At 45.4% G+C, this 12,233-nt stretch overlaps 1 pseudogene across 1 annotated transcript in view; it reads left to right on the forward strand.

Moving 5' to 3' along the window:
• The first annotated feature begins 961 nt into the window (after positions 1-961).
• The window catches only part of LOC143414319 (histone H1 pseudogene), a 37,420-nt pseudogene continuing 26,148 nt past the window's right edge, over positions 962-12,233 (forward strand). Inside the window, exon 1 of the transcript XR_013094847.1 lies at positions 962-6,323. The product of XR_013094847.1 is annotated as a histone H1 pseudogene (transcript). The remainder of the gene's footprint in view (positions 6,324-12,233) is intronic.

A 12,233-nucleotide genomic window follows, 5' to 3' on the forward strand; every position in this document is an offset into this window, starting at 1 on the left:
GGTCACGCGGGTTTCACGCGGACCTGAGCCGTGCGGTTAATCGCAGGCTTCTAAATGGAAGAGATTCAAATGTTAGAAGTTTTCAGAAAACACACTAGCCTTGAAGAGTGTGTGGAGACCATAGACGTAATTGAGGTGGATAGTTGTTAAAAGTAATCTACATTAAGCTTGTGGTTGCTTAAATTCAGTACAATGACATGTGAGGTGAAGTGATATAGATAAATATTTAAACTCATGAAGTGCATAGAGGCACTTGACCTGTGTGGAAGACTGTCGTCTTATTATGAGCCATTGTTGAGATATAGAGCACATCTGTGAAAACAACTAATATGCTCAACCCTGTATGAAACATCTAAAAGCACATGATGGAGAAGCTGAATTGAATATGAAAGTGTAAGACTTTGCCGCTGTGGGCAGAGCAACTACTGTGTGATGTTGCGTTGCAGTTTTTTTTCTCTTCTGAGCTGATGAGCAGGCTACACATTATCAGATCGAGAGCTGTCTGAGGACTACTCTAAGAGAGGGAAACAGCACTATGTTAACTGTGATAACTGGAGTGTGCAGCGTTTCCATGAGCAGTTTTCCTGAATCTTGACTCTTGTGTGTGGAGTGTTCATAGCATCAGCATCATGTTTTTGTTTATTTGTTTTGTTGGGTTGGAAATAATTAAATAAACGTGTGATCATGCCTATGGATCACCATGGCACATATCTCCAGCCATGTGATTTATTTTTGCAGATGACAAAGTGAGTGTGAATGTGTCTGACGTCACAGTGTTTTTGTGCGCTGTGTAAAAGTAATTGCCTTTGATTGTGAGAGCGCTGATTCTGCAGGTCACCAGCTATTGTAACGAAAAAAAAAAAAAAAAAAGAGTGGAAAAAAATAATCATAGGAAAAAGGTTTTGTGTTGATCAACCAAAAAAAACAACTATAATTTCATTTTCTGCTTTTAAGAAAGGATTGTTCACAAAAACAGAGAGAGAGAGAGAGAGATGTGTGTTGGTTAAGCAGTGATGATAATAATGAACATGTCTTAGTTTGTCACTTTCAGGTGAAAAGCAGACCTGAATCAATTTTCCACATGCAGCGGTCGGAAGAAAGTTATAGTTTAACATCATTGGAAACATGCAGGCCAAGTTTCTGGCTGACTTATTTACAGCGCTATGTGTCTCTCAACCTCACAAGCAAGCAAGCTCTCACCCCTCCCTGAAGACAAGGAATGCAGCTCCAAAGCAATAACATGATAAAGAGACAGCATCAAGTCCTGAGCAAAAAAGTCCCAACAAGCAGCAGCAATGTGGATAAACAGCAGCAGAAGAAGAAAGCAAACCCATCTTCCTGTCTGATTGGATGAATTCCACGGAAGGGCGAGCAAGATGGCGGCGTGAAGAGGAGTTTTTGTTCGAGCGCTTAGCACGAGACACTTATTTGACGTCTTTCTGGCTTTTGGGACTTTTTTTTGGAGATCAGCGCGCTAAGCTTGCTGGATCTGAGGCCAGGGTCTGCGGCGGCAGCATGTCGAAATGCTCAAAAAGGACTGAGTGACTCGGGCAAGCCACATGTGGCTAGCATGCTGGCTAGCGACCATAGCGACATGAAAGAAATGGACCCTTCATGATGCGTTCAACGTGCCAGCGCTGTGGTGGGAAAGGCTCCATCATAAACACGCCCTGCACCGAGGTTCAGGCCAAGAAGAAGAAGACGATGACTTCCAAGCCCAAGAAGGTCAGCCTCAGCGTGGGCGAGCTGATTGTGAAAGCCGTGGCCGCTTCCAAGGAGCGCAACGGCCTGTCCGTGGCCGCCCTCAAGAAGGCTCTGGCTGCCGGAGGCTACGATGTGGACAAGAACAAGGCCCGTGTCAAGACCGCCATCAAGAGTCTGGTGGCGAAGGGCACTCTGGTGCAGACCAAGGGCACCGGGGCCTCCGGATCCTTCAAGATGAACAGGGTTACTGAGACCAAAGCTAAGACGCCCGCCGCGGCCAAAGCCAAGAAACCGGCAGCAGCTGCTAAGAAGTCGCCCAAGAAGGCAGCGGCAGCACTTCAGACACTAGCACGAAGTCAACCGCATCAGAGGACAATAGTGAGAGTGGCTGTGACTTCACTGTGCATGTGAAGAAAACGTTTGAGGAGAACTGAACAGTTGGAGTTTGACATTTGCCACCTGTGGAGTAAAATGGCAAGAAGAGACAGTGGGACACAGGACAAAGCTGAAGGAGAACTGCCGGCTGTTGGACTGTTGAAGTGGGAGAGGACAACAGAGTGAGAAGACTAGGTGAGAACACATAGGAATTATTTAATGTGGGAAATCAAAATTTGGGTTAGCAAACCTGGGGAAAAGAAAACTGACTGCTTAAGTTGGAAAATTGAGACGGAGTCTGAAACATTGCGAAAATAGAAACATATACAAAATCACACACACAAGCAGAACATGCATTAACCCTACTAACAATTCCAAACACAAAATGACTCATGAAGACTCATAGCACATTAGTTAAGAAATGATTAAATAATAGCAGAGAAATGTGTAGGAAAGGCAGCTTTAAGAACATGCTCTGCTGGAGATGCAGCTCCACAGACATGCATTAGACCTGCCTAATAACACAAACACATGTAATGAAAATTAGCTTGTTATCTTTCATCAGTGTTACAATAGTGTCAATTTAGCAGACACTTGTTATCAAATGCTGAATTTATCCTAAAGAAAAAAAATTGACTCTCCAAGTTGCAGGACAACAATTTAACTTTTGTGGGAAAAAAAAAAAAATCCTGGTTTGATAAATCAGTGATCAGACAATAAATTTAGTTTTAAAATGGTAAATTGGGAGAAGCTTCCTGCTTGATTGAGGCAGCATAAGTAATTTACTGTATGAGGGAAATTGTCTTTTGTGATACTATTTTGAACATGCTTTTCTGTCGTCCTGTCAACTTAGTGGGTTAATAGCTGATATGCAAATTAGTTGATTGGTTTTAGATTAATGAAAGGTGACTGAATTCTAGTACGAGTGAATGAGATGTGTTGGAGTTGTTGTGTGTTGAGTGGAGACTCTAAAACACTGAGTTTCCTGCTTTGATGTGCGAGTGAATCCTGTATTTAGATACACAACTCTGAATACGTCAGAACAGACTGTTTTGTGAAGTGCATGACAGCATGTCACATGTTTTATGATGAAGGAAAAAGGTAAATTGAATAAAATAGATCTGTGGCCTAAATGAGTGAAGAGCACAGACCTGGGGATTAAACTCATAGCTAATAAGACATTAGGATTATGTTGTGTGTTGTGCAGCTGATGGTTGATTTGGAGTGAATCTAGCTGATGATTTTTCTTTTGTTGTGAAGTCGAGCCTGCCGATTAGTATGATGGTATGATAAACCATGCTAATGGTATGATTTACCCTCCTGAGATGAGGAGCTTGTGTCATGACTTAACAAGGCCTTTTTATTTTGATACTTTCACAGTGCACTGAAAGTTTTGTTCGATAATCTCTGTTCTTTAAGCAGATCTGCACGTCGGGAATTAAAAGCGCTACACGTCGTCGAGAAAATTGTGCCAAGTGAGTTCTCCACATTTAAATGGACTCTGGAGAAAGCCACTTATTTGGGACAATTATTAAATTACAGTCCCAGTCCAAAAGGATTCAGCGATGTAATCCAAACTAAAGTTCTTCTTTTTCTTTTTGAAATGACGTCATTTTGCTGAGAGTGGAAACTAAATGCGACGATAGGTTCCACTATCAGCAAAGAAAGAAAGAATGAATGCATGAATGAGTGAGTGAAAGGAAAACAAACTGACTGACTGGTAAAAGCTGACAAAAGCTGACAAGACTTTACTGATGTAACACGACTGTGTGAAGTTGACCCCCGCCTGGCAGGGGTGCAGATGAGTCTGTGTGTGCTTCCCTTTACAGGAGCAGAAAGATGACAGCAACACTCGAGGTTGCGTGATGATTTAACATTTTAAATGCCATTTTCTGTGTCTGTGAATTTACTATGTGTGTGTCATTCACTAGCTTGTGTGCTCACAGAGATAACTGTGACAAAGTATGCATACGCCTGCGCAAGCGCTAACATTTGCATTTTCGTTTTTACAGCATTACGGTTCTTCATGTGTTTGATCATGTGATTTATAGGAATACTGGCTAATGTTTCTCTACTACAAGATTTCTGGGTTTATGTGTGAAGAAAACTGTAGTTACAGGCTATATGTTGATGGAGAAATTAATATAGTTTGAGACATACTGTGATGAGACCAGTGTTACTTTTTCCACAGCGAGTGTTAACTTTATGGTGTTTTATGGCACCTCTGGAATGTGGATGGCCGACGCCTGCCCACCAGGATGGTCAATGTATATTGCTAATGTTTGTTTTTCTGAGAATGCTGTAGTAGATTCAGCTGAAGCGGACAAGTGACATGAGTAAAACAAATAAGAGATTACGGTAATTATGGAATAGTTTATTATGGGCTCATTTGCTGGCCACTTTTGAACCCATAATAATAATATATGAGTGGAGTGACTTTGCTTAAGAGAAGTCACTGATTACATTAATGTTAACAGAGTACATGGGATAATCCATGTCTGAGGTGAATTAGGGTAATAGTTGTAGTTACTGATTTGAGAAAACCTGCACATGACACTTGTCTTGCTGATGTTGAATGCTTATTACTCTTATGATACAATTGTTTACAGGTATGAAGTTTGATTTCACTTCCAGATTTTGCTTTCCAGGCCGTGATGGTGTGTATACAGGCTCCTGGGAGAGCCAGGTGTTAAGCAAACTTAATATGCAAAACACGCTAACATCTTTTATTGCAGGGTTACGGAGCTACTCCAGCGGAGATGCCCTGATGTTGCCTGGGACATGTTCTAGCTAATCTTTTTCTTTAAGACAGGGATCCAGGTTTGGTGAGTTGACGCATGGGAATGTCCATGCGTCAAGAGGTGGAGTGCAAGGATTAACATTAAACAATGTTTACTATTATTGTTGCAGTGATTTGTGTGATTAGCCGTTTATTTACAAGTATTAAACCTATGCAAGTGGTGCATCCATGTTCAGATGAGGCTTTGATGGCCTATAAGTGAAGTTCACTGAACTAAAGAATGTGGTTTGATGATTGTTGACATGCTCTCCACATAGAAGTTTTTCTTCTTAGCAAGGAAATACAGGTGCAGCAGTAATCTCCTGAGAAATCTTCAGAGGCCCAGTGAGAAGCGTGAACCATTCCAGGCATAGCCGACAGCCAGGCAGTGGTTGAGGTCAAAGGTCAAGCTGGTTGGGGCCCATCATGAGATCAGACCTTGGAGCCACAGCAAGGACCATGAAACTGCCTGCAAAATAGAGGAGAGGATCGTCCACAAGATGGGAGCTGAGGCCAGGAGAGAGGCTTCAGGAGGATCAGAGATCATCTTCAGCACAGCAGACATCACACAGAGAGCTGTGCTACTGAGCTTCCAGGAGATTTTAAATAAAATGAAAGATTCAATATTGACGCTGAGGAAGACAACTAAGGTGTACGACGTGCTCTGCCTTAAACCTTCAGCAGCGTTGGAACATGAAAACTCGTGGGATGAGGGGAGCGTGCCAAGCTCCATCGACAGCGCAGAAGGAGTTCGAGGATGGCATCATGATTCTGTGAAAGCACAGGAACCGGAAGCTATGGTGGTGATGACAGCAGTTTCCTATGAACATCACCTAATGTGCCACTGTACTGTGCATACGATGACACTCTGAAGGCTGCTGGGATCATAACAGCAGTAAGACAACTGAACCCTGCACCCTTTCCACAGAGGTGTTTCTCTGCAGAGCGTGGACAATGAAGGAGTCATAAATATCCCCCTCGCAGGATGAAGGCCTGAAGTGAGGTGATGGGAGGCCATAAAACTAGAGTGCTGAGAGGTCTGCAGCTTTGGAAATAGCTGAGACCCATGTTGACAAACAACAAAACTAACTGGTATGTTTGAATGTTTATTCTACATACATTTGGACTCTGGTCCTATGGACAATGAAACAACTGGACGAGACATTCATGACGCCCTGCAGAACTCAAATCACCAAGCTGAGATGTTTTTGAAAATGTTACTTTCTTAGTTTCACTATTAAATTAACAATTTCTTTGGTTGCTCGTAAGATGCAGTTTGCCATGAGATGAGCTCAATGAATGGGGTAACTGCTAATACATTTATTAAACTGTGTAACTTTTACAGTAATTTAGGGTGATTTGACATATGCTGAGTAAAAAAATGTTTACATTGAAACTGTCAGACATGAGGTATGCATAACTGGGAACTTTCTAGCATGAAGGTCAAAAACGGGGGAATGTTAGAGTTTGTATTGTTGATTGTCATTTATGCTTAGAAATATTTAACCATAGATGCTTAGAGGTGTATAATCAATTGTGTAGTGATAAGTTGTGTGATCTTTAACAGGCTACAGAGGCTTGGTGTGCATTCCACACTAGAATGCACACCTACATCCTGGGAGCACGGGAAGAGGTCGCATCTTGTTTTAATTGTTTTATGGTAGGATTAACGTAGCTACGTCTGTTCTAGTCTAAGTGCTTTTCTGTTTAGATGAACTGCTGGACTTCCTTACCGGGGGGGGTCTAGTCTACCCTCTTCCTGACCAAGGATGATTGCCTTCGTGCTTTCATGTTGTTATATGACCCTTTTGACTGACACACACACACACACACACACACACACACACACACACACACACACACACACACACACAGGCAAGGTACTCTTTGTTTGTATGTAGACGTCGGTATGTTAATGAACCTATGCATATTCATGTAACCTCAATAAAAGGACAGTGTTACGGGAGGACGGACGAGAGCTACTGGGGTCAAGCGAAGGAACGGCGTTTGTCTGGTTCTCTCCCGTGCACGAGTACCATGAAGAAGTTTGCCTACTTGCGTCTTGCTTGCAGTGTAATTATATTGTCTTCAACGTTCCAGCGAATAGGTTTATGCTACAAACCTATCACTATGATTCTGTTTTCAGCACAGCAATGAAAGAGAAAAGTATTGTACAGATAACATAATAGTTCCTAAAGGTTTCACAGTGCTGATGTTGCATTAAAGAAAAGTGGAAATGATAAAAACACATTAAAATACTCGCCTGATGCAGCTACGATAAACAGAAAAACCTTTTCCATACTTGTCTGCTTCGTGTTCCTTACCCGACTGAACGTGCAACTGATCTTTCAGCTTGTCTCATGCAAAGTGATTATAGGGAAAATATTTGCATCTTTGCATCTGCCTGCATCTTTGGTTAATGAGGTTCTACTGAAGCCTGTGTTTGGTGAAGAGTGAGGCTTTTGTGAGTCTTGCTTGTTCACAGGTGCAATGACGTCACAGGTGTACCTGATACACACTCCAGTGAATCACCTCAAAACAAACTGAAGCAATCTGATAAAAACAAAATGTAACTTTTATAGCAAATATAAGTATGTTCTACTTTTAGCTTCAGATGAACAAAAAAAAGGTTTTTAGATTTTAAAAGTAAAGTAAGACGTAAAAAATATGTTTGACGTGTGGCAGCAAGTAGCACATTTCTTCTTTTTCTTTGAGATGTTCCTTTAGGGGTTACTGTAACATAAGAGTGTTTATTATTCCCAGAGCTGGTAAGTTGTCATGGTGGATGATTTGCCTCCACCCTGTCTCCACCTCCTCTTCTGTCACATCAACCCTTTGCATGTCCGGTTTTCCTGCATCTATAAATATTTTCTTCTGTTCCTCTTTTCTGACCCGTTTATCTAGAAGAAGCTTTAACATGTAAATAAAAAAAGGTGCGGCACTACTGCTGCTAATATATTTTCAGCTGATCTTCACAGTGTCCCTGTGTGCATGCACATGTGTTGTGAGCCTTCGTGTTCAGTTTTGCCATCGTGTGTAACTTTGTAATTTCAGATTATCCTGTTGAATTGAGATGAGATTATTGGCTGTGAAAATTGTGTACATCACTGTTCGTTGTATGCTACTGATGACGGTCATTCCTGTATATCCATAAACTTTCCCATTGGTTGGTTTTTATCTCTGCTTTGGTGATTTATCTTGGGGTGACCAACTGTCCTAGGAGAACTGTGTTCCCAGGGGAACACAGCCAGCAACTGCAGGTGAAGCTTGGGATGTGACCGGTCCATCCCCAAAGCCGGAGCCACCCCGAGCTGTTCACAGACGGGGGGCTGGCAGCCTAGCCTGCGTAAGTGGAGGGCTGAGCAAGGCGATGACCCGAAGGTCCACCCCCAGCACCGTCACCACGTGCTTGTCTGTAGACAGAGGAGCCTCAAGAGTGAACTCGCAATGAGACACTCGAGGTCAGACACATAGTCCCAGCTACTGGGCATCCCCGTGCTGGCCGTCTAAGTCCATGACACACAGGCCAAGCACCAACAGGGAGCCAGCATCGCAGGCTGGGGGACACTCACTCACTTGCTGAGGCATCAGACACAGCGAGGACCGACCGGTGGGCAAGCCGGCAAATGCGGCAACACGCCAGGAGAACACAGCCTGCAGTTGCAGCAGCCTATATGCCAGACAGAGACTGGCCAAGGAGGCTGGAGAACACACATTCGCTGGCTGACGTATCAGACACAGCGAGGCCAGACTGGCGTGTAAGCCGGCGAATGCGGGCAACATGCCAGGGGAACACAGCAAGCGGCTGTAGTGTAGCCGCTGGAGAGGAGCTCCAAGCCAGGGACGCGACCCGCAGGTCGCCCCAGGGCCAAGCAGTACAACACACTCGCTTATCAGACACAGTGAGGCCCGGCTAACATGTAACGGGCGAACCGCCTGCAGGGAGCCTGATGCTGCGGGTTGGAGAACACTCACTTGCCGGCTGGCGTATCAGAGACAGCGAGGCCCGGCTCGCTGTGTCTGAGGGAACACAGACAGGAGCCGCAGCAGCTGATATGCCAGAGAGAACCCAGCTAAAAAAGGCTGGAGAACGCACACTCGCCGCAGCGAGGCCCAACTGGCGCGTAAGCAGGCGAATGCGGGCAACACGCCAGGGGGAGACAGCCCGGAGCAGCAGTGCAGCCAGGGACGTGACACGCCGGGAGTAGCAGCTCACTGGGCGGGCCCCTCCGGCCACGGGGACCCGCAGCATGTAGACAACGTGCCAGGCAGTGAGCCAGCGCCGCAGGCCGGAGAACTGTCAACCGCAAGCCGAGCCAAGCATCATAAGCATCAACCTCCTGACAATCAAACCTCCACCAACCCAGGCCTCAAGAAGGCAAGCCCACGGGAGGGAACGCTGTGGGAGGGGCCCGCAATCAGGCGACCCAGACATGGGTTCACTCGTCCGGGTCCCACTCCAGTGGTAGCCAGAGAGGATGGAAGCTTCTTCAACATCCACCTCATGATAATCAACCCCCACCAGCCCGGGCCTCACAGAGGCGGGGCCATGGGAGTGAACGCTGCAGCCACCATCCTCACATAGCCTCTCAGGCTATGTGAGGATTGGAGCGGACCCCCTGTGCCCAGCCCGCCTGCAGCCCTATAGCGGGAGCGACAAAATGGCCACCAGCAGAGCATAAGTAACCCTCACACTCCTGTAGGGCACGCCGCCCTGCCCAGGGAAGGTCCAAAGGGGCAACCAGGGACCGGGGGGAGGCAACGAGGGAGGGGCCAAAGGCAACTACTTCCGCCATGCACGGCAGCATCCAAATGCGCGCAGGGGATCAGAAACGCCAAGAGGCAGGGCACACACAGCCTGCATCCAGGCCAACCAGGCATCAGCGGCACCTAAGACAGTGGGCACTGAGGTTGCGTGATAGCATCAACCTTGAGGTCCACTCTACTAGATGGCACCTCAGGAAGGGCTAATTCCCACACCCGGCATGCTCCAAGCAAGAGCTGAAGGGACCCATCTCGCCCGACACTGTACCTGGGGACCAGCAGGGGGCAGACCAGGGACAGGTGGGCAACACCAGAGGAGAGGATGGACGCTTCGTGTGGGCCGCCATACTTCTGCTACCAAGCAAGGGGCCTTACGAAAGGCAGATTGAAATTTATCAAGAATGTTATGTTCATCTAGAACAACCGTGAGTTGCTTGGCCACAACCTTTTCTAAAATCTTGGCAACAAAAGGCAATTTTGAGATGGGTCTGTGGCTGGAAAGCAAAGAAGCAAATAAGCATCAGGTTTGTTTTTTTTAAAGTGGGTGAATGACAGCACTAAGTGTGACGTCATCCCCGAGCTGCTGCTTTGTGAGTTGTTGTTCTGCGCTCACAGACGGGACACACAGCATGCAGCAGCGCACCTGGTGATGTTTAAAAGATGCCAAAGTGCAGCTGCAGCTTTTCAGATGAACTGCAAAAGAAATTTCCCTCGTACTGTCCCGGTACTGGTCATTTTTCTCATACAGATGAGGCCTTATTTCTGTACCATTATTTAATTCCAGAGGTCTTTAAGTTATTTTTTTGCCCTTGCTGACGTTTAAAAGACGATGTGACATTTTTGTTTCACCGTTCATTAACCGCACAGGGAAGGCATCGTTTAAATAGGTTAAAATTTTCTTTAAGCAAACATTATTGTTAAAGTTCTTCATGACTGGGCCAAGTGTCCTCTTTTTTGGAAATCAAAATATGGTCACCCTAGTTTATCTTATTTCTGTGTACACATGATTGAAAACCACAACCAGTATAACTAAGTCGCAGACTCACAACAGAATTAGAAAAACAGGCCTTTAAATAAACGGTCAGTGCAATCTACAAACAGAGCAGAAGTTGCCAGAAATGATCCACCATTGGCTGTCCTGAGGTGCGGTGCCTGCCTTTCAGTGGTCACCTGATCGTCACACCCATGCACACGCACGTGTGGCTCATCACAGCTGATAAACACTGACCATACTTAAGGCCTGGTTGGAGTGGTGCTCCTCGCTGGAGCTTTGTACTCACTAGTGTTGAGCCCGGCTTAGTGTCTTCTTGATCTCCCTGTGAGTCTGACATCTAACTCCATCTCCTTGTATAGACCTCCCTGGGTCTGAACCTGTCTTCCCTGGACCCTTTCCAGTTGAGCGTGAGTGAGAGTGACTGTACATTGTGGAGTGTGACCGTGTGTTTCCCTTTTACCAGCCAGTTATGTGTTGTGGTTGTTGTAACATCTGCTGCCCTCTTGGCCTTTTTAACCTCAATGTGCCTTTTATTTCAATAAATAAAGGATAATTAACTAAAAATGAAATGAGTAAGATTCACTGTTAATCAGGGAAACACATGATACAGTACAGTACATGTACACATGGGGCGATCGTGGCTCAAGAGTTGGGAGTTCGCCTTGTAATCGGAAGGTTGCCGGTTCGAGCCCCGGCTTGGACAGTCTCGGTCGTTGTGTCCTTGGGCAAGACACTTCACCCGTTGCCTACTGGTGGTGGTCAGAGGGCCCGGTGGCGCCAGTGTCCGGCAGCCTCGCCTCTGTCAGTGCGCCCCAGGGTGGCTGTGGCTACATTGTAGCTTGCCATCACCAGTGTGTGCATGTGTGTGTGAATGGGTGGATGACAGGTTGTGTAAAGCGCTTTGGGGTCCTTAGGGACTAGAAAAGCGCTATACAAATACAGGCCATTTACCATGTTGTACTGATAATTTTGCAATAAAACAGCAGTTTATTTTGATCAGTTTGTTGCAAAACACCCCCAAACCAATTTTAGCATTCTACAGTGAGTGGGTGTACTATTATTATTGCTCTTATAGTAGAAAAGCAGAGAGCGCCACATACAGTGGATGCAAAAGTATTCGGCCCCTTGAACTTTCCCACATTTTGTCACATTACAGCCACAAACATGAATCAATTTTATTGGAATTCCACGTGAAAGACCAACACAAAGTGGTGCACACGTGAGAAGTGGAACGAAAATCAGACATGACTCCAAACTTTTTTTTACAAATAAATAACTGCAAAGTGGGGTGTATGTAATTATTCAGCCCCTGAGTCAATACTTTGTAGAACCACCTTTTGCTGCAGTTCCAGCTGCCAGTCTTTTAGGGTCTGTCTCTACCAGCTTTGCACATCTACAGACTGAAATCTTTGTCCATCCTTCTTTGCAAAACAGCTCCAGCTCAGTCAGATTAGATGGACAGCGTTTGTGAACAGCAGTTTTCAGATCTTGCCACAGATTCTGGATTGGATTTAGATCTGGACTTTGACTGGGCCATTCTAACACATGGATATGTTTGTTTTAAACCATCCCATTGTTGCCCTGGCTTTATGTTCAGGGTGGTTGTCCTGCTGGAAG

Source organism: Maylandia zebra, linkage group LG20 (genome assembly GCF_041146795.1).
Source record: "Maylandia zebra isolate NMK-2024a linkage group LG20, Mzebra_GT3a, whole genome shotgun sequence".
NCBI classification, from domain to species: Eukaryota; Metazoa; Chordata; class Actinopteri; order Cichliformes; family Cichlidae; genus Maylandia; species Maylandia zebra.